Here is a 24,515-nt window from a genome sequence, read left to right as displayed (position 1 = left end):
CAATAAAGAAGAAGGATATTGAAGATTTTATGTTACTGCAGATACTTTATCAATGTTCAATGATGTGGTGCCCTAGCTGTGTCCAAGGCATCCCAAGGCTCTTGTTCAAATATGTTGATTCAATTGAAAGAGTGAGGAATGTAGCCTGGGGGAAATACATCTATGATCAGATGAAGAAAGGAATTAAGATTTTATGGAACGAATTCTCACAAAACAGGCAGAAAGATATGTAGAATGGATCCAGTTCTAAATAAAAGTTCATAGCTTCAGCTTATACATTGGCATCCTTTGGATGAGTCCTTCCTCAAAATGATTGAAGGCAATCATGACCTGCATAATCTTGTCCCTCACATAAGAATCACTGTGACCCAGAAGCATCACCTGCATCAATCCAGAATCAAATTTGTTGGTCTCAACACTAATTCTCCCAAAATAGATACACATTATAAGCACTAACTAGAGCAATCTAAAATCTACCTCATTGTGATGAGTGAAGTAATTGTTAGATATGGTAATGGCAGTAGACCCCACAATAGCATCAATGAGCCCATCAGCACAGTTCGACAGCGAGCAGTGATCAACCCAAACATGACTCCCCCTAAAGATAGAAACCCCGTCTCCATCCGCCATCGTCCTCCACCTGTAATGCGATGGCGAGCTCCTCACCATCGCGTTGCCCATTGGCTTGTAGTCATGAATGTGAACCCCATGAATGATGATATTGGTCACAAACTGGATGATGATGCAAGCTTCGTTGGCGATGTGGACGTTGACGCCCTAGCCGTCGATGGTCTTGAAGCTGTTCATGATGAGCTCTTGCTTGAGGGTGATGACCATGTCGCGCTTGAAGATGATCTAGAGGGGCTCCTCCTTGATGACGACGTGGCAGAGGGTCCCAGGCTTTGGAGTGATGGGATCGTCGTCATTGGGGTAGCCGTTGTGTCCGCCTAGGGCATTGTGGTCGAAGCCAATGCCGCAGTCTGCGAGGCGCTTGCGTTTACGGTGCCAGTGGGGGTCGCAAGGTAGGCGAGGGAACGGCGTTGCGTGCTATTTTCTATGCTCCTACAGAGATTATTTAGAGCAAAGTTTATACTGATCTCAGTTGAGTTAATTTAATCAGGATTTTTTCTCAGTTAACATGATTAATTAGCATTCTCTAAAATAATATACTTAGAGAAGTTTAGTGACAATTCAGTATCTTAACCTATTGTAAGGTGCTAAGGAGAGTTAATACCTCATGTGTGATTGCTTGTGATGCGGCATAAACATGTACCAAAAATGTTGCAAGTGCACAACCGTGTCAAGTTATAGTATAAAGATATCGATCCACATGGAAGGTGTTTTGTAGGAGAAAATATAAAATCGGTTCTTATGTTGTGTGCGTAACAAATAGGAGTGATGAGTGAATGTGATTGTGAAGAGATTAAGATAGTGAAAATGGTGCGTAAATAGGCGCAAAATGTAAGTGAGAGTGGATGTGACAAAGAATGAATGTGATCAATAAGGCAAGAATGAATAAAATGAGAAACAAATGAAAATCAAGAATGAAAAAATAAAATTCAAGAATAAAAAAAATACAAAAAATTAAAGATGGTGGATTCAATTATAGATACGGGTGATCTAAAATTAAACCCACTTCTTTAGAAAAGGGTGATTCCCTAGAGGGTTCTAGCCTAAAGGCAAATCAAACAAAATAAAAATAAACAAAAAGAAAAACTAAATCCAAGAGGGTTCTAGCCTCAAGGTGAATAGTATAAGAAATTAAAATCTAACTATAAAATAAATTGTAAAAATTAAATGCAAGAAAATAAATCTACTATATAAGTATGAAATAAATCTAATCTATAAGCATAAAATAAATCTAAGGCAAGAGGGTTCTAGCCTCTTGATAAATCTAATCTATAAGCATAAAATAAATCTAAGGCAAGAGGGTTCTAGCCTCTTGGCTATTTAATAAAAAAATAAAATCTAACTATAAGCATAGAAATAAATCTAAACTAATAAGCAATAAAAAAAGAAATAAAAGAAAAAAAGAAAAAAAATGCAAACCTCTAAATAATTCTTCATCTTCATCATCATCATCTAATAAAAAGAAGAAATATTTAAAGTGGTGAAAAAAAATATTATTATCAATTGTAACAAAAAGTTACAAATTTGGAAGGTCTTCTCAATTAAGAGTAGATCTCCTCTCTAAAAGGAGTTACAAAAATTTTCACACCTCTAACCCCTCACTCTCTACCCCTATTTATAGTAAACATCAGTGAATGAGAGCCATTGGATCGAAATCTTATCTAAAAACAATAAATTTTAGCCTTTGGATTGTAACTGCATGTACGTCCATATCGATACCAGCATCGATAGGGGTATCGATGCTGGCATCGATACGGGCATCGATGCTGGCATCGATGCCCCCATCGATGCTGGCATCGATGTGAGCCTCTCTCCTGTTGCTGTCCGCAGATTCTTTCTTCCATTGGTTTTTGGGCTTGGACATTGGGCTTTGCATGGACTTTTGGGCTTTGGTATTTTCTCTTGTTTTTCCATTGGGCTTTGATTTATTTCTTCATGCTTCATTGTTTTGATTTTGGGTTTTTGGATAAATTAACAATTTGATTTTCCAATGAGCTTTTTTACTTCATTTCAAGAGGTTTTTGTTGAGAGATGGGAGTTTTGAGATTTATTCTTCATTACCTACAATTAAAGATAAAAACAATTATTAGTGATATATTTATTCATATAAAATAGATAATGAGGGTATAAAATTATAATAAAATGTGATTATCAGCTTGGTACACATATTAGTTAAAGCAGAGTTTACACTAATCTCAGTTTGACCTTCCATCAACTAAAATAATTGATTTGAATAACTCAGTTATTGGTCCCCTTCGGACATGCCGAAATCGTTGCAAATGATCCCTAATATCTGTCATCAAAGGCTATATGTTCTTATGCATGCATGTGAAAAGATAGTTAATCATATTAAAAAATAATTATTCCTTCATTTTCTTTATTCTTACTGTTTTCTTTCAAGTATTTATCTATTTTTTATATTCAAACTCAATAAAGACATAGGTAAAAATCAAATTTTATCACATGCACATATGTATGTATTTAGACGATCTCATACACAAAAATTATATTTTATATTTGAGAAGATCTCATACACAAAAAATTATAGAGAATTTATTAGCTTTAAGTTTAATAGACACATACTCTGAAGACATAATAGTCGAATAGAGAGTTTTAAGAGTCAATTATGAAATATGTACATTTTAAAATATCACTACCAATAGATGAAGCAACACTACCAACAGATGAAGCAAAAGCCATTACTTTAGTTTCAGAGTAGCACACTTTTGAAAGAAAGTTGCAACCTGTAAAGGATAACTAAAATTTTAGTAGACTCTATCAAGAACGACGATAAATGAACTCTTTACCTAAAGACAACGGGATGAAGATCACAAATACAATATAAAATAATAGAACTATTTGCATCAAATTTATAAACATTGCAGTGCACATCATGTTTTTCATCAAGTGTCGGGTTAACATTCTACAATCATGTCCATAAACATTTTCCTAGCATCTTTACTTTAACTTATTTGATAAAAGTTTATTACCGTAGAAGGGTATGAATTGAACATTCCTGAAGTAGACACATAAATCATTAATTGGGACCCTTCATCATTTCCTTTATTTCATCCTTAACATACTTAATAAAAATAATGGCCAAAAGGAAACACAATGCTAACTCAATTTTATGCTTAAAACTTCTTTGAAAAAGATTATGTTTGAAACTACATTCTGATACATATTTTTTTACCTACAGGATAATACCATCTCAATTCCAATTTCATATTCAAGATTTATTCCATAATTACGAGTATCAGGTTAGTAAAGAATATCAATAATTTTTATATTTTAATTGGAATAATGATTATAGTTTATCGTTTACTATTGAATTTTTATGAAAATTTACACTAATTTGTTTAACTATCTACATTCCTCATATGTTTTCATAAATTAATGGTCATATGACATATTATTTTCTTTTGTAGAAATTTATTCTCATGTATTTATAAGACCATATGAATATTTTTTAAACAGAAGAGAACACTCCAATCTCCAGAATTAAAAAACCAAATATTCTCAGTTGAGTGATGAGCAGAAGAAAGATTACATTCAGAGAAGTGTGGATAATAAGAGAAAGCGATAAAGTAACGACTCAGCTGGTAATATTGTTAATGGCAAACGACAACGTAAAGTTGATCTATTTTGTGGAGCCCTACTATTGGCCTTTGAGCATGAAGGTTGGTGTAGATATACTTTATAGTTTAATAAAAAGGATGATATAACATTATATATTAATTTATTAAATATTTGTATTTGTGCTAGTGCAAATTCTTCATGAACCGGTATGTTCTTCACTATATAAGCTACGCACTCCAAAGTCTTGTGTGTATTGTGGATCCAAAAAGTTTGAACACGAGACTCCAACATTTTGTTGTCATAACGGTGAAATCCACCTAGCAGATGTCAATATTCCTAATGAATTATATGACCTTTATACAATGCAATCACTAGAGGCAATTGAGTTTTGACGCCACACCATGATGTATAATAATATTTTCTCATTCACATCGTTTAGGGCAAGATTCGATAAAGAGCTCGCATCAAATAGAAAAGGAGTTTTCACATTTAGAGCACAGGGCCAAATATATCATAATCTCTTTGCTCTAATTCTAAAGGAAAATAAGCCTTCATACTTTCAGCTTTACTTCTATGATACAAAGAATGAGTTGAAAATCGTTTGGGAATAATAGACAATACAAATATTAGTAAAATCACAACTAAGAGCTTGATGGATATGTTGCAAGGAACCCCATATTCAAAGTTCCTTCGCAAATTGAATGATTATCAATCTTTTGTAGAATTTAAGATACTAATAAATAGTAACGTTGCACTAGATCAACGTGTTTATAACTCACCAACAGCAGATCAGGTGGCTGCAATCTGGGTTAAAGGAAATAATAACAATGCACCATTTGAAAGAGAGATAGTTGTTCATGCACACTCAGGAGGAAGACATCAAGTGAAATACTATTTTGGCTGTTACGATCTGCTGCAACATCCTTTACTCTTTCCTAATAGAGAGGCTGGATGTCATCAAAATATTAAAAGAAGGGATAAAAGGGATATCAGAGTTGAAAATCAACAAAGAACTATAATACCAACTTTAGTAGCCCCACCGACCTTCATATCTGCAGAAGACATATTTATTCGAGAAAGTAAAGGTAAATTTAAATTCAAAATTCTTACTAATATTATTATATATAAACATAGCTTAACGCACAATTTTACAGGCGTCAAGGCACCAAAACCCGAAAAAGTATCATGCCGAGATTATTATTGTCATAAGCTCCAGATAAGAGACTCTCGACAATCTATTTTACTTACATCAGCGGGTCGTTTATTCCATCAATATGTTGTTGATATGTACATAAAGCTTTAAATAACAAGACTTGATTATTTTAGAAATAAACAATCAGAAATCATAGCAGAGTTATTCCAAGGCATAGTTCACAGTGTAGTAGCCAGGGGAAGCAAATGCATGCCAAGTGGGCAAGAGAATAGTGCTTCCATCGTCATTCATAGGTGGTCCTAGAGACATGCGTCATAGATATCTTGATGCAATGTCATTAGTACAACAATTTGGAAAGCTAGATCTTTTTATAACAATGATATGTAATCCAGAATGGGAAGAGATCACTAAGCAACTACATCCAGGTCAGACCCATAATGACAGGCCGGATCTAACCTCAATGATATTTCGAGCAAAGTTCCAAGACTTGAAAGACCAACTCTTTAAGAAGGAGATCTTTGGGAAAGTTGTCGCACATGTTCACATTATTGAGTTTCAAAAAAGAGGGCTACCACATGAACATATCTTAATAATTCTAAGTGGAGATCACAAGATCACATCATCGGATCAGTATGATAAGTATGTATCTGCAGAAATTCCAGACCAATCCAAACACCCGATCCTCTAGGAATTGGTAAAAAAAACATATGATGCACGGACCTTGTGGGGAGTTTAACATGAAGAATAGTTGCATGCAAAATGGAGAGTGCAAATATCACTATCCTCGAGAATTTAGCTCACAATCATTGCAAGCAAAAGATGCTTACCTAATTTATAAGAGGAGAAAAGATAACAAGACAATGTTAGTCCGCAATAAAGTCCTTAATAATCAGTGGGTTGTACCTTAAAATCCATATTTGTTGACATGTTATAATTGTCACATTAATGTTGAAATATGCTCAGGAATTAAAGCAGTAAAGTACATTTACAAATACATATACAAGGGTCATGATAAAGTGACAGTAAACATTGAATATAATGAAGGAGGAAGACTTGTGAATGAAATAAAAAAAATTTCAAGATGCAAGATGGGTATCGGCTCAATAAGCTTTGTGGAGAATATATGAATTCTATCTTAATGAAATCTACCTAGCTATCATCAACTTACAACTACACTTGCTTGTAGGCATCAAAAATTGCCTATAGGTCTCTGTGAGCAGCTCAAAGTTAAGAGGAGGTGAGGAATGTCACTATCCAAGTCATAGAAGCTTGATTGACGTCGATGAACTCTTGAAGTGAATCGACGAACTACGTGAAGTAACAGAATTTTAGAATAACGAAGACACGAGCTGATCGGGAGTCCCGCGTCACTTACAAAAGACGAAACGACGCTCCTGTCCCAGCTTGATCCACAATGATCTAATCATCAGAGCTTATAGGTCTCCTCGCCGGATTTCCAACGCACTTTGAATCACTCAAATCTGAGTTCGGATGAAGAAGTTACTGAGGAAATGCGACAAGCGCGCAAAACGGACTGTCTCAGCCTAAGCTAAGCACCCCGAAGCGTCTCGGCTCGAGCGAGACACCAATGGTGTCCGATGAGACACCCAAGGGTGTCTCCACCCAAGCAAGGGTGTCTCCATTCTTGCTGAGACACCCAAGGGTGTCTCCACCCGAGCAAGGGTGTCTCCATTCTTGCTGAGACACCCAAAGGTGTCCGCAGCCCTAAAAAGTTATTCTTTTCGCTGTTATGTAGTTTTAACAACCCGGACTTCCTGGAGCCTATAAATACAGCCCTAGGGCCTTCATTTTTAGAGAGCTGGAATTCTCGAGTGTTGACGAAGCCTTGCCGGATTGAAGATCAAAAGGTGCACGAATTTCAGAGAGGAGTAGGAAAGATCGGATCGAGTTCGTCAGCATAAAGAAGAGGAGCTCGTCAGATCTGCAGTTCTCATGTTCGTCCCTTAAGATTACCCCGTTGTGGTGATCTTAAGAGGAGCAATTATCTCGCTGTTGCCGAGATAAGCGCTATGGTTTCTTGATTCCTTCGCGAATCAACGAAGCTCTGCCCAATTTTTCAGCAATCTGATCTGATCGACGGTGGTCCACGGATATCAACAGCCCCGTCACAGGCCAAGATCCCACGCAAGCAGCGGGCGATAAACACCCATTGCGTTTGTTTGAAGAGAGTTGTATTTTTTATTTTTATTTTATTGTGTAAGAAAGTCTTATAAAAAGACTAATTTTACTTTGAATCTGTAATCGATAAATGTGTAATAGGTTCAGCAATGAAGAAATCAACTTTTACCGCAAACAACCTAGCGACCACAGTGGGAGCCAACAGCCTTGCTGCCGAGGCTGTCGTGACGTAGCCGATGATCAAGATCCCGGTGTTCGAAGAGGTCGAATACGAATTTGACCAGCAAAAATTCGAGGAATATATTTCCTCCTCCTCCTCCAGATCTTCTTCTTGCAAACGCAGGAAAATCACTACCGCGAAGAATGTAACTTCAGATCTAAAATCCAAAGCTGATGATCTGAACCCGGAGGCAGTGGAAGATTCCTCTCCAGCTTCCAAAGAAACCAGATCCAACGTTCGTGATAACTCCTCGAAAGTCAAGGAGTTGCCCGTTGAAAGTGCACCAGTGCTGACGAAGAAGGCTCGTCAAAGGCGCCGTCAACGTCTCGCGCGTCAATTTGCCCAGGCTTTGGAGCCTGTTGACGGGATCTGCTATGATGCGGATTTGAAACTCAGAAGGCGCAAAGTGTTCCAACAACAAGCTTTGGGAACTTCTTCCCATCCACCTACTAACGAATGGGTTCGTGTCAAACGAACCCGTTCAACTCTTGAGGAGCGTATCCATAAGCACCACACACTGTTAGCGTAGATGGGGATCCTTGTACGGAATGCACAGGAGTTACAGAAAGGGAAGGTAGTCAAAAAGCCACCAAGATCTAAGCAAGGTTGGATGCCAAAGGCCAAATTAGCGCCTAAGGCAAAAGCATCCGAGGCTGCTCTCCGGCCTTTGTCAACTCCAGATCTCGTTCCTATTGCTCCCGCACCTCCGGTGAAGCCCTATGACAGCGTGAATCTTCCCAAATCTAGAGTCCCATTGAAGGATCGCATCGGTTCTCTACCCGAGGATCGAGGAAAAGCGCCCGTTAAGGAAAACTTGAGACCGTTGAAGGAGCTTCGAGCAAACATCCGGACTCGGGGTCGTATGCGACCTCCTAACAAATTAATTTCTATAACGGCCCGCTTGGCGGTGCGTGCAGAAAACCAGGAGCCCGTTAAGGTTTCACCTTCACAAAGGTGTGATTCTAAGCGTGTGACTCCTATAGACGCCAACAAGGCGATGTTTACTCAGAGAAAAATGTGTCAGACAGAAGAACGCCTTATACCTAAGAATTTATATAAACAGCAGATAGGTTGCTCTGATCGTAACATCGATGAGTTGTACTATCGGGCTGGGGGTACGAACAAATCTCGAAAAAGAAGTACCCGGGAAGCGGACTTTCACTGTCCGTGCATCAAATTTATCAGGGAAGTATTATCAGCGTATAGCTGCCCCAAGACCGCTCCACAGAGGGTCTCGGTATTTGAGAGGATCTCCACTGAAGCATCAAAGCCCAAATCAAGGTGTTTTCACAAAAGACGATCGGTTGTTCGAGATGACGAACTCCCAACAGTTACTATCAACGTGGTTGATAAGGGGAAGTCTCCGATTAGTTCAAATAGCTTCAACCCTAATTTTTCTCCAGGAAGAGAAGTTAGTTCAGGAATAACCCAACAAATATCTCAGCTTCAGCTAGAAGCCGTTAGACATAATGATTACCAAGGCGTCCGTGAAGAAATCCATTCCGATGATGAACTCTCGGATTCTTATTCCGCAATCGCCTCTGACGATACAACGTCTAGCATAGGACAAGCTCGAGAAGTGTTCATGATCAACACCGAGCAAATAGCCAAAATCATTAAGGATGCTCTAGCCAAGCAGAAAGAAGCATTCAAAAACGAAATGGAAATGGCTATGCAGGAGATAAGACAAATGCACGACCAACAAATCCGAGCTTTGTCGAATCAGCTAGGTGAGTCCAGCCGTCGTAGCACTGCTAACCAAGTAGGTAGCGATTCAGATGTGGATGAACACAACGCTGGGGGTGGTCCCACTAAAAATAACGACGCTGGGGGTGGACCCACCAATGATGATAACACTAGGGTTGGCCGCATTATTCCTCTCGAAAATTGTCCAAAATAGGATATAGATGAGGACGAAAAGATAAAGGATCTCGAGAGCAAAATTAACGCTTTAATGTTTGTTCAAGAGGTAAAGAAGACCGGCATTCCGTGTCCTTACCCGAAAGAGTGGGATTCGATCCCGTATCCGGCGAAGTTCAACCTGATCAACTTCATGCCGTTCGATGGGAAGGGCTCGCCCACTCAGCATCTAATCTACTTTAAGTCCCACTTGGGCATGATTTTTGGCAACGAGCCCTTGATGGCGCGGTCATTCATTGGCACCCTTCGCGGGCCTACCTTCGATTGGTACCGCAATCTCAAGCCCGGAAGCATTAACAGCTGGGAGGACCTGGAGAGCATGTTCCTCGCTCATTTCTTTGATGATGATGCCAAAGTGTCGATCAGGACACTCTTCGATGAGAAACAAAAAGATGGAGAGTCGGTGGATACCTTCATCAAACGCTTCCACAATCAGGCAATGAACTGCAAGGATCCCGTCACGGAGGAATTCGTTTTGCAAACTTGTCATAACAACTTGTCCAATAACATCTTGGATGTTATGGGAGTAGAGTCGCTCAATACCTGGAAAGAGTTGAAGGTGCGCGGAGAGCAGGCCGAACGCTTTCTCAGAAGGAGGAAGGTCGAAAGAAGCCAACCGATGACTAACCCTCTGAACCCGAGTCTTATTTCCCATGATGAAGGGAAGGCGCCTACAACAGTTGTTGATGTTAATTAGACGTCGCAACAGCAACCCCGAAGACAGCAGAAGACTTCGGATTCGAGGCTTCAAAAAGAGTACTCATTCAAGGACAAAGACGTTCCAGCCATCTTCGAGACCCTTCTTGAAAACAACAAGATCAAGCTGCCACCCATCACAAATCATGAGGAAGCTGACAATACTATGGATCCGAAGTACTACGCGTACCACAGGAGGATCCTTCATCCCACCAAGACTTGCTTTACTTTAAAGAATAGCATCCAAATCTTGGTTGAAGCCGGCGTCATAACGCTAGGATAAGCCAAATGAGAATGGTAACACTCCGATAAGTATAAGAGTATAAACTGTTCTTTCCTAGACTCCGGCAAGTATAAGAGTATAAACTGCTTCTCAATCCTCCGACCGGTATAAGAGGTTAAACTGCTCCCTGATACTCCAATAGGTATATGAGTCTAAACTGTATTCTACCGTTGACGGGAAGTTCCTGGAGAATTTTTATATGTAATATTATTAAGGATAACCCGATCATGTAACCGAATGTAATGATAAACCCAGTTTCGCAAAGAAGCTGGGGGTGGATGATTCATGTAACGGGAAGTTCTCGGAAAAATACTATATGTAATTTTCTTAGGGATAACCCGATCATTACAAACAAAGTGATAAACACTAAACCCCACTGTGATTTTCGAACACTCTTTTGCTGAGACGAGATTCGATCGTTTCGTTGGATCAATCTTCCCTCACAAAACTCCTATTGGTGTTTGACGACAGATCAACCTTTCCTCACAAAATCCCCCACTGATCAAATCAATTGGCGGTGGGTCCACTAAAATTTCTATCCGTCAATTCATGGCAATTTTCAAAGCTTAACGTGTTAAGTCCTGATCACTTAACATCAAAATCCTCCATCGAGTGGCTAGTACAAACCAATATTTCTACTGCTACTTGTATTCCACTCCCATTGCTTTCAGGTCAAACCTATAAAAGTTAGTGCCAAAGCCAGATTCCCCTCTCGATTCCTTCCATGAACGAGAGGTCCACTTTCAAAAAATTGAGAAATCAAACCTATAAAAGTTAGGATTGTCTCCAACTTCACTTAGTCAAACTTGTAGATAGTTAGAACTAAGATTGAGTTATCCCTTTCGATAAACGAAAGACTTCCATCTTTTCCTTTTTTAGCCAAACCTATAAAAGTTAGGGTCAAAATCGGAATTTTCCCTCAATAAAGGAGGAACTCTTTTCTTGGATCAATCAACCAATCCTATAAAAGTTAGGGTTACTTGAATCTTTCCGATTCTCGGAGTGGAGATCCCACTCCTAGTTTCATCTTTCCGAATTCTGGGAGTGGAGATCCCACTTCGAGTTTCCTTTCTAACTAAAGATAGAATATAAAATTCTTCCTCTTCGGTGGCGGGAGATAGAATATAAAATTCTTCCTCTTCCATTTTGGGTTCGTCTTTACCTTGAGAAAAGACACAATTCTCAACTTCAAATCCATACATTCTATGCACGGGGAACTTTATCTCGACTCCTAAATAGAGATAAGCCTACGTCAAACACACGTTGCCGATTTAGTCTTTCACCGATTGAAGAAGACACCAGAATTCCAGTCTGGGGAATTTTATTCCAAATCCTAAGAAAGGATAAGTCAACGCCTAATACGCGTTGCCGGTTAATCCTTAACCGTAAAAAAGGACAAAAGCCTACATATTCAACATTGTAGCAGGTTATTATTAATAACGCCAAAATCCGTGCTTCACACGCACGGGGAAGTTTATCCCAAAGCCTAAGTAGGGATAAGTCAGCGCCTAACACGCGTTGCCGGTTAATCCTTAACTGTAAAAAAGACAAAAGCTCACATATTCAATATTGTGGCGGGTTGTTATTCATAACGCCAAAATCTGCGCCTTACACGCGTGGGGAATTTTATCCCGAATCCTAAGAAGAGATAAGTCAACGCCTAATACGCGTTGCCGGTTAGTCCTTAACCGTAAAAAAGACAAAAGCCCACATATTCAATATTATGGTAGGTTGTTATTAATAACACCAAAATCCGTACTTCACACGCATGGGGAATTTTATCCCGAAGCCTAAGCAGGGATAAACAAACGTCTAATACGCATTGTCGGTTTAGTCTTTTACCGATTGAAGAAGATACCAGAATCCGAGTCTGGGGACTTTTATCCTGAATTCCAAGTAAGGATAAGTCAGCGCCTAACACGCGTTGCCAGGTAGCCTATTCCCGTAACAATGGCGAAGTCTACGTATTCGAAGTCATAGCATCAAGTCTAAGGGAGTTCATTCCTTTAGCACAATGTCACATTCGGAACGAATTTTAACAATCTGCTTGCTAGCCCGCCTCAAACGGTAGTCGGTAAAGGCATATCAAATCCGTTGATGGCTGAGGATTTGCCAAAAATCCTAAGTCTACGTCTGATACACGTTGTTGTTTAGTCTTTTCACATGAGAAAGATGAACAGAGAATTCACTCTCTTAGCACAACGTTACATGCGGAACGGATTTAGACAATCCGCATGCTAGCCCGACTCAAACGGTAGTCGGTAAAGGCTCATCAAACCCGTTGATGGCTGAGAATTTGCCAAAAATTCTATAAATGTGAGTCATTAACGCATCATCTTCATTAGTTGGTCTCGTGACTTGAGCATCCAACAACTTCAGGATAAGATCCATACATGCAGATGAATCAACTTTCATAGTTGGTCCTGCAACTCTAACATTTAGGACCACCATGCTCCAATACCTCAAGAGCTTAAACTGTGTATACTCCAACAAACGTACGAGTATAAACTGTATTAACGTCGGGCGATCTGAAACCCTAGGTCAATGCCGGTCAACGCGTAACCCTAGGTCAACGCCAATCAACGCGTTGCGATACAAAAGTCAATGGCAGACGATCCGAAACCCTAGGTCAACGCATAATCCTAGGTTGATGCCAGTCAACGCGTTGCGATGAGATTCAATGCCGATCGATTCGAAACCCTATGGTCAACGCCGGATCAACGCGCAGCCCAAAGGTCAACGTCGGTCAACGTATAGCCCTAGGTTAATGCCGGTCAACGCATTGCGATAAGAGTCAACGCCGATCGATTCGAAACCCTAAGGTCAACGCTGGATCGATGCGTAACCCTAGGTCAACACCAGTCAACGCGTTGCGATGAGAGTCAACGTCGATCGATTCAAAACCCTAAGGTCAACGCCGGATCAACGCGTAGCCCTAAGGTCAACGCCGGTCAACGCATAGTCCTAGGTCAATGCCGGTCAACACGTTGCGATGAGAGTCAACGCCGATCGATTCGAAACCCTAAGGTCAATGCCGGATCAACGCGTAGCCCTAGGTCAACGCCGGTCAACGCGTTGCGATGAGAGTCAACATCGATCGATTCAAAACCCTAAGGTAAACGCCGGTCGACGCATAACCCTAGGTCAACGCCAGTCAATGTGTTACAATCAAAAGTCAACGTTGGGCAATCAAAACCCTAAGGTTGACGCCGGTCGACACGTAACCCTAGGTCAACGCTAGTCAACGTGTTGCAATTAAAAGTCAACATAAGACGATTTAAACCCTAAGGTCAACGCCGGTCAACGTGTAACCCAAGGTTAACGCCAATCAATGCGTTGCAATTAAAGAGTCGATGCGACGGAGAGGGTCAGTTCTAAGTCAACACAATGACACGAGCCAAACTCAACTCATCAGTTTTAGACTCGAGACTCCGACGACGGCCAGACGATAAACGCAACGCCGGAAGGACTTCAGCTATTCGACAAAGCATCGAATAGACTAAAAATCGAAGGAGCCAAGAGTCGAAGCTAACTACAGGTCCTTTACACCGATCGAAGACTTGACCAATCACATCCAAAGTATTCCAGCCTCTTCTATAAAAGAAACGAGTCTGGAACGCTTTGGAGGGGGTATCTGTAGGCATCGAAAATTGCCTATAGGTCTCTGTGAGCAGCTCAAAGCTAAGAGGAGGTGAGGAATGTCACTATCCAAGTCACAGAATCTTGATTGACGTCGATAAACGTTTGAAGTGAATCGATGAACTACGTGAAGTAACGGAATTTCAGAATAACGAAGACACGAACTGATCGGGAGTCTTCACTTAAATATTTGTATTTAATATGTTAATATATTTAATATGCATTCTTAACATTAAATATTTGTATTTAATATGTTAATATATTATTATTATGTAATATATTTTAATTTTTACTATATTTTATATTATTTAGTAAATATTTGTTATATATTAGATTAACTATAATATAAATATAATATAATAAACATGCTGATAACAAACTATATTAATTATATTTAATTTATTATGTTAGATATTATATTAGAACCCTCTCAAACTCAAAACCACAACACCAACTCAAAATACCTAAAAAGTGTTTTGGAATGAGTGTTGTGTTTTTGATTTGAGGATATTTTAACTTAAAAAATATTATGATTTTCAAGCACATGATGTTTTATTTTTTGATAAAAATATTATGGAAATAAGAAAAACATCTCGAAATGCTATCTAAATCTTGTCCAATCAGATAAAGTATTTAAATTAATAATTTTGTTTTTACACGGCCATTGCGCAGCCCATTGACAAACTATAACCGGGCCACTTCTGGCTGGGCCCTTAACAGATTTGGTTTCAAATCTATCACAAGCCCTCTGAGGCGGGTCCAGTTGAGAGCACAATTTATTGTTGTTTTCAAAACTTAAGAAAAACACAAATTCTATAGGCACGAACTCTTACTTCTTATCAAAACGAAATATTTTTTCGTATATTTCAGAAACAATCTTATGATTAAGATAACATCAAACTAATTAAAGATAATCAATCAGTTTAACACAACTGTCCATTACATCTTGCAGCCGACTCGGGTGAGGTATAATTCGACCATTAAAATACAGCTGGCTAGATTTGATTTGATGCCCATAGGCCCCAGGAGCCTCTCAACTTGTCGGCACTATTTAGCAATATGTTTATAGAAATGCTATGATGAGCCGCAAGGTACTTTCAACTTTCTGTCCTTTTCGCTGATCTGACACAATTTTTGAGGAATTGATTTGACATTTAAAAGGCTGCCAAAATGATGCTGTGCATTACCGACCTGCCACCCCAAATAATGGAGGGGAGCGCAACCGACAAATGAAACACTAGAAAGGCTACGAAGGAGGGGACCTACAATTTTATGGAGCCAAACTGATATTATATTTTACAAAAGGCTAAATTTCAAAAAGCTCTACTTTTAACATTGTATGATAATTATCAGATATTCCCTCAAGTTATTCAAACGGTCAAAAAATTCCCGAGATTTGTCATAGTCTCTATTTACACCCCTAAACTATTACATTTGTACATTCTTAATCCACCAACCATTTCTAGTGCGTATATGTTCCCTAAACTATTGAATTAGTCACTTGCTTACCTCCTAAACTATCTTGGTCTCACTCCCCCTTGAACTTTCACTTTTGTTTTATTATAGTTTTAAAAAATTCTCCAAGGACCCTAAATATGGGACTAACATGAGGACAGCTGATGTGTCCCCCTCATATTGCCTAATGAGCTGGACATCATTAATGATGGAGTGCTGCTACGGGGATCCAAAATATGGGATCAAGGGAGGGGACAGGTGAGGTGTCCCCTCTCTATTGCATAATGGGTTGATAATGCCAACTCAGTATGCAATAGGGAGGTGACACATCACATATCCCCTCCCTTGGTCCCATATTTTGGGTCCTTAAATCATTTTTCTTAATGATGATCAGCTCATTATGCAATAGAAGGGAGGCTTCTCACATGCCCCCCTGTTGATCCTATATTTTGGGTTCATATAGCAAAGCTCTATAGTTTTACCAAAAGTACCGACTAAATAATAAATTAGAGGTGGTAAACTAGGTATTGAATTTGATAGTTTAATATGTAAGAAAGGACAAATTTACTAGTGCTGGGGGTAAGGTGGGACTGAAATAGCTAAGGGGATAAAGATGAACCTAATTTAATAGTTTTGGGAGCAAAATGAGATAAAAAGGTAGTTGAAGGGATAGTAAGGAACAAATTCAATAGCACAAGTGGCAAGTAGGGGCTGATAAGGTTTTCTCAGAAAGCCCCCAAAAAATGTGAACCATAATTTTCATAATTAAAAAATTACCTCTGCCTAAGAGCATCTCCAACAGCTTCCCCATTTTATTGGTATTCTCACTTTTGGAGAACTTTGGGCATTTTTTTGGTCCAACAGATTCTCCATCTCATTCTCCAAAATAGGGATGGATGAGAAAAAATGGGAGTCTTCCCCAAATCTGGGGCATTCTTTAAATATTTGGGGAGAGTTTTGTCATAAATATAGCACGTTCTTCAAAACGGGTTGGAGGAGAAAATAAATATAAAACAAAATCTGTAATTACAAAAAAAGACATGTGGGCAGTTCTAATGCACAAGAGCATCCAAAAATAGGGATGTATAATATTTTTATTATTGTAATAAATGTAGGATTCTTCAAAATGAAAAAGCTGTTGGAGTTGGAGCAAAAATAATTTGGAGAATATGACTTTTGCTTCCCCATTTTGAAGAAATTTTTGGAGAAACTGTTGGAGATGCTCTAAGTTTACCCACCCACATGAAAATTGCGGCTAATGCTATTAAAGGATGTTTTTGTAAAATCTTCAAGTTAAATGGGGTTTTCTAATAACCCTTAAAATAGTATAGAAAATTCATGAAACTTGAATTTCAAGGCGTGCAAAACCCCAATTTTGTGAGTTATACAAAAAAATTGTAAAAATATTAATTTGTGTTAACAAGAAGAAAAAAGTTATAACAAAATAGACAAATAGACAAAGAAAATTCTCAATATCTCTTTTTTTCAGCAAATGTAAAACGTCTAGTTCATGATCATTTTTATGTGTGAAAGAAGGGTTGTTTTCACTTAAATACCCTCAAATTTGAATTGGGATCCTCTACTAATAACTAAGATTTCCTAATGAGAATTGTGAAGAGTTGTGAGGGGAGCCCACAAGGATGAGTAGAAAAATAAAAGACCATGATAAAAATGAAAGGATAGGATCTCCTTATTAGGAGATATTAGGAGATTTTCATTAGCAGAGGATCACAATCCAAGTTTTACACTTTATTTCATTTAGATATTCGAAGTTTTTTTTTGTTTGCCCAAAAAAATAGCCCAAAGTTCACAAAATTTTAACTTCAATAAACTATCAATAAGTCATTTTAGAATACGAAAGTTAAACGTTTTGAACAATGGGGTAAATTTTGGGTAAAACACTTTGATCCAAAACTAAAATAATGAAGAGGTTTGGTATTTATGTGCAAATAACCCTAAAACATGAAAAAGCATTTAAATTTATTTTATTGGTCATATATGCAGTCAATATAAATCTATCAGATTGTTCAGAATTATAATGGTTTATTCAATGGTTGTTTGGTTGGCTAAAAAATCGAAAAGAGGTATTATATGAAACATATATTATAATAGTTTCATTTACTTTGTCTGGTTCACACATTAAAATCAAGAAATAGAGTGATGTGCCACTCTCTTATGGGTTGATATGACTCATACTCTAGAAAACACTAATAATAATCCCTGCATCCTAGATGGCTAAATCCGTCTAGGGTGCATGCAAAACTACCTAAAATAACTGTCCTAGATGGTTGTCCGTCTAGGATGGGCTAGGTTGCCACATCCTAGACGGATCAACCATCTAAGATAGGCATCCTTGATGGCTATTCATCCCAGATTGCTTAACCGTCTAAGATGTTGTTAGCATTCTAGCATCATATCCACATCCTAGATAGTCGGGTCATCTAGGATTAAGTTATAGACAGCTCAGCCGTCTACGATGTAAAAGTCAATTACCGAGCTCAATCTTCTATTCCTCATCATCTTTGGTGGTTTCGTCCCTCCTATTCATGTCATTGGTGCTCCCCATAACATCTACCGTCTTAGCATAAAACAGTTATGTCTCAGAATTATGCAAAATTTGGCAATACATTATACATGCTTATAACTATTATATATGGATGCCATAATAATAATTTCTTGTAATCGTCAAAACTTCAAGTCCAACTTCATAACTTCTCAACCTTTTTGAGGTGCCTATGACTGTCATAGACTTGTATTTATATGTTTTTCAATCATGTTCCACTATTTGTATTCCACATTAAAATATTTTAATGATGAGGTACTGATAAGTGATAACTCCATAAAGGTGATGGTGCAAATAATTAACAGATAGCTCCATATATAAAGATTCATGACAATTGAATCCTGAGATATATTAGTTTAAGTCTAGAATCAAGCTCTGCTCTTCTGGATAATATTCTAACTAACAAAAGATGATCAAGCAAATCAAATATGGCACATAGAGCTAATTTATCAGCTGAAGGTTTTGCAATGTACGAAGTTCTCTATATATTTGTATTAATAAAAATATGAATTAACCAAGTTCTCAATATATTTGTATTAGTAAAGATATAAATTAACCAATAAAATTAATATACATGTGAGCTGGTCTGTACAAATCCGGGTCCCAGGTTCAACATACCTATGATCTTTGCAAATAAATCATAGGGAATTGAATAGGACAAGAAAGACATGATGTGAGGTAGGATGACCTCCAACCGTGTCTAAGCCAAAATGGAGAATGTCTCTGTCGTCACCTAGTGGTAGAGTGTTGCGTCAATTTTATCAACCAAATAGCATGTGATACGATTAATAAATTCCAAGCATGGAGATATTGTTGGAGTTGTAACTTAAAACTTGGGTTTGTAGAGGAAAAGAGGAAAACTTTAGTCCCACATTGAAAAAGAGATGAGAAGATAGACTCTTTATAAGTCTTCCCTTTCTCTCCTATGCCTAGAAGAAAACAAAGGTTATGCTCCACACCACACACACGCGCGTCGGCCGGGCCGGGCTCGGGTTCGGGTCGGGTGGCGTGCGCACACGACTTGCGGACACGAATGCCGCTCCGGATTAATGGGCCTTTAATCTGATACATTTTTATTTTTGAATAATTAAAATGTAATATTTATTTTTGAAAACGTTTTGTAACGGTTAAGAGAATTAAATTTTGAAACGGTAATATTCATGAGATTTAAATCAGAATCAAAACGGAAAAAGAATTTTTATGAGAATTAAATCGGTAATTAAAATGAAAACGGATTTTTATTAAATCAGTAATTAAAACCGAATCGAGTTTTTATGAGAATTAAATCCGCGGGATTTGTAACGGCTGTTTTTTTCCCCTATAAAAACCAACACCTGCCGAAGGCTAAAGACACAGATTTACAAACGAATTTCTCCTCTTCTTCTCTTTCAAAATATTTGCTATTATATTCTGTTGGTTCCCTGAAAGTCTAGAAGAGTTCGCAAAGCCTTCTTGAAGCCCGTGCCGACGAGAAGGAGGTCGTCTGACCGAGGGTCGTTGTATCTCCGGGAACTTTTGCCACGTAGCCCTGTACGAGAGGGGGCAATTAGATTCTTGGGACAGTGCTTGCACGCCTCGACCATCAGGCCGTATTTCTAACTTTATTTACTTTTCATTTGATATATTTCTTATATCTGTGTTATAATAGTGATTATCTGTTAATTATTAAATTGCTTAAACTGATTCTCGTTATTGTCTAAACAGCTAATTTTCCTAACAGATATGACAAATGGTCACACAAACGAAGGTTGCGCTGATGTCGGTTGCCATAGATGTTGTTGAGGATGATGTGTGATAGCATCGTCAAGCTCTAACCCCTCATAATGGATATCTTCTCTCATGCCGATTTCATATAATAGTCCTGATGATCTTGTCATTTTCCACTAAGATAGAATGTGGGGGGTTTGGATCACCTTCTAATTCACCTTGTGTCACTTGTAGTATTGTCTAGATTTTCTCCAAATTAAAGTTGTTCTAAAATCAGAGAAAACAACAGAAAAATACAATATTAAAGAAAAGTGTAAATAATATGAGAGATATTTTAGATTCAATTTAATAAATATACATTACCATGAGCTTGAGGTTATCCTTCTCCTTGTCATCCTTTTATATTTAGAGGAGAAGGTACCATAAGCGACCTGCACCAATTCATTGTCCGGCATTGACGATTTGCCCTGTGAAATTACAATGCTATTAGATGTAATGGTTGTAATATGAATTTACAAAATACTAAACTTTAAATATTTCATACCGTAGTTTAGTGATATCGACCCTCGATAGTAACACACATTCATGAACCCGTGCGTTGGTTGTACATGAGGCATAACCAACTTTCATATCCGTTGGTAGATACTTTCGATAAAATAATATTTTAGTAATACATATCATAAAAGTACAATATTAAAATTAACATAACTAAAACATACACATGCATGAAATGATATTGATCCATCCTAGGATCGAGAACATAAAAAGTTTGTCAATCCTCTACATATTTCTTGTAGGCACTTTTCTTTAGTTGATATCTCCATTATTTGAATGCAGCTGGAACCTTTCCATTGGGTCAAAGAACATAGTTCCATCCATTGGGATGGTCCTCAAGGCAAAAGCATTTTTACAAATTTGCTTACATATATATAATTAGAATACACAATAGTAAAAGTCAATGAAAGAGTAAATTAATGAGAATTTACCATGAGCTTCTGCTATATTTTAGTGATGGATGACCATGGTAGCTAAGGGTAGTTGAACAACAGGTTACAAATATTTGATCTCTGTACCAAAACCCTAATATAGTTATTAAGTTTGGTGGCCCATGTTTTATTTGGCACCCCTGCACTGTTCTAATTAAGAACAACTCTTTGTCATTTTAGTGTTTGTTCTGCTTCAGGGTTGTTCGCATCACATCCCTTCTTCTAAGGTCGAAGCTCACTTACCTGCTAAGATAACGAGAAAAAATATTTATAATTTTAAATTTTAAATAGTAAAAAATAGAACTATTAAATTCACACTTATCAATCTCTTCTTCGTTGTGTTTGCACTATCTTCTCTAGCCTTTAAAAAATCTCCCCTCTGTTGTAATTTTCTTTTGACAGGCAGGGCCGGCCCTGAGGTTTGGGTTGCCCTAGCCCCAGCCCGGCCCTGGGTCGGCCCTGAGTTGCCCCACGACGACCTTCCCTCCACGACGACCTCCCCTCCTTCGACTCCTCCCCCTTGAGTTGCCCCACGAGTCTACAAACTAATTACTTTGGCACTAATGACCACAATAATAATTTAACAATACATCTCTTTTTGAAATTTGGGATTGAAAGTCTCAATAGTTACACTGAAAGAAAATAATAAGTTTACTTTAAGAATTGGATTACTCTTGTATTACTGGATATATATTGAGCTTCATTAATTCATAATTTCTCTTTTCATTACAAGAAAATATCCTTTTTTTAAGTACTACATAAGTTATCAGTGCTCATACTGAAAAGAAAATTACCAGCACAAAATAAATCCTTTTTTAAGTACTACATAAGTTATCAGTGCTCATACTGAAAAGAAAATTACCAGCACAAAATAAATCCTAGAAGATTACCAACAACTAGTGGATGATTTCAGAAAAATAAAATCGACCCTTTTCTTCAACTTATATCCTTCGGCTAAAAGAAACGAAAAGAGACCATTTTGCTACAAAGCCAAAAAAGATTATCCTTTTTCCTTAAAGTTGCATTTTTCTTGTGAATAGCAATGAACATTTGTTGGATATATCTTTAAAAAAATAATAATAAGTATAATCAATTTAAGCTAGAAGGGAGAAAAAAGAGAAAACTTACAAGAAGAACAAATAGAAATAAGTCTAAGAACTACAAAGACAAATAGCTAAACAAAATCGAACTAAAATACATAGAAATTTTTAAACTTTTTTTTGATTCCATTTACTCGTTTTCTTTTCCTTATTTACATGAACCAAAAAAAGTCTACACTTAACCAAAAAATTTCCCAGAGGGAAAAAAATATCATACAAAGCAGGAGAGGATTAAAAAAACAAGCAGCAAAATAAAGAACTAACATTTACTTTTTTAATCTAATTTTCTAATTGTTCATCCCAAATACCCAACTCACAAACCTCCTAACCGAGCTCTTCCCCTCTTCATCCTCCTCCTCATCATCATCCCCATCATCACCATCATACCCACCATCATCATCACCACCACCACCATCATCACTACCGACATGCCCATACCCATCATCCCTCCTTCGACTCCTCCCCCTTTGGTTGCCCCTCCGGCCCTGGGTTGCCCTAGCCCCGGGGCTTGGTGGGCTTACCCCAGGGTTGACCCTGTTGAGAGGTGGATGAAGTTCCTTAGATCAAGATTTAATGAATTGACTTTGGTGAAAATATGAGATGTCCAATATCAGGTGTAATTAAGTGGACAGAAAATGGTCGACAATTCATCATAAGAAAAGGTGATGTCTAAGAGCCATCTACAAAACTAAAAGAAGATAATCAATGCGAAAATATTCATAATCACTCTGCAATATTAACTATTAAATACATGTATTACGAGATGGTGATGATGGTTCCTTATAATATCTAAGGATAGAATGGGATTAATCGCCTAAAAAATTGAAGAAGATATTAAAGCAAGCAAATATCATGAATAACAAAAAATGAATAATTAATACAAAATGAATTACATATATGAGAAGTAGTGGTGACAATGCCTCCTCAATATAATCGTCGATGGGGTCATGGACCGTGATCAATCACACCTCTCAGAATAAGCCACTTGACTCTCATATGCAATGTCAATTGAGTTTTTAAGATGCAAAAGAAGAAATATGTGTGTGCTTATAATAAACATTTATTTATAATTTAATTTTTCACTTCTCATTTTTTAACTTTAAAAAAGTTTAAATTTTCATACCTACTACATCTAGCTATCATGTACCGGATCATATCTGTATCACTTTGACTTGTATTTGCTAAGTGCCTTTGTTTGTTTCTTTTGCTCCTAGTTCTTGAGCTAGAATTACTACCTTCAATTAAAATCAGAATGTTAGTCCGTGTCTCTGAATTAGACATTTCAAGTGTGACATTCTATGAATAGGAGTAGTTTTGCTAAACTTTATCAATAAATTAAATGGCTTATGTCTTTTGTCTTCTTCGGCCTCATCATCGTTGTAAATAGGATGAACAACGGACCTTAACTCCTTGTACAAAGTGACCTAGTTAGATGCAACTTTGAATCTTTCACATAGAAACATTGTTCCGCCTATTCCACAAAGATAAACTTCGTATCTACATATACTTCTTTATCAACATTGACAAGTGTAAACCTATAAGAATCCATGTGCGGTTTGTAGGAGACCACTGAAACTTTAAACATCATGTAACTATATTGGCTTTCTTTACCATATTCGTAAAATATCTCCACAATATCTTCTAATTATCTATAATATAGTATATCAGCTTTAATTGGATTTTTGATCTCTTGTGTTTTAAAAATAATATTGTTCAATTGAACATTCTGGATGAGCTCGATTATGCACTAGGCATTTCATCAAACTTAAATATCTATAAAATGAAAAAGGTCATCATCAATAATGATGTTTAGATGTAAAGATTACACACACACACGTGCACAGACATAAGTTGATGAAATGACTAACCTCTCCATCAGATACATCCAGGAGTACATTGCCATAAAAAAAGGAAGGAGGAATTATTACTTCCATATTGTACAAAGTTTCAGCCACTTCTACTTTAAGATTTTTAAACCGTGCCGCATCTAAAACTTTTGAGCATAATTTTCTAAAGAATCCATAATATTCCATTATAATCTTGGATGCTTCTTTCTCCATGTTGTTATGAAGTACAACCAAGAGCAATTGATGAAGAAGGATATGCTAATCATGAGTTTTCATATCTAAGATTTTTCTCTCTTACACCTAGACATTATTTAATATATTAACAAAACATCCATCAGGCAAATTCACTAATTTGAGGACTTGACAAAATCTATACATCTGCTTTTTTGGCATCGTAATATGAGAAGAAGGCAACTCATATTTGTTAGATATAACTTCATATGTTATAAATCTTTCTAGATATTCAATGCAACCAGGTCTTGACAAGCCTCTAGATCATCCTTTGGCTTGTTAGCATCTTGTAACAATGTTGACACTAGATTTTTGCAAATATTTTTGGCTATATGCATGACATCCAAATTGTGCTAGATTTTAAGCT

At 37.5% G+C, this 24,515-nt stretch overlaps 1 pseudogene; it reads right to left on the bottom strand.

Moving 5' to 3' along the window:
* Positions 1-258: 258 nt before the first annotated feature.
* On the bottom strand, positions 259-24,130 carry LOC109827935 (annotated as a pseudogene).
* Between the last annotated feature and the right edge of the window lie 385 nt (positions 24,131-24,515).

The sequence above is a fragment of the Asparagus officinalis genome, unplaced genomic scaffold (genome assembly GCF_001876935.1).
Source record: "Asparagus officinalis unplaced genomic scaffold, Aspof.V1 AsparagusV1_Un558, whole genome shotgun sequence".
In the NCBI taxonomy this organism is placed as follows: Eukaryota; Viridiplantae; Streptophyta; class Magnoliopsida; order Asparagales; family Asparagaceae; genus Asparagus; species Asparagus officinalis.
The sequence above is the reverse complement of the archived record's forward strand: the minus strand, read 5'-3'. Positions and strand labels throughout refer to the sequence as shown.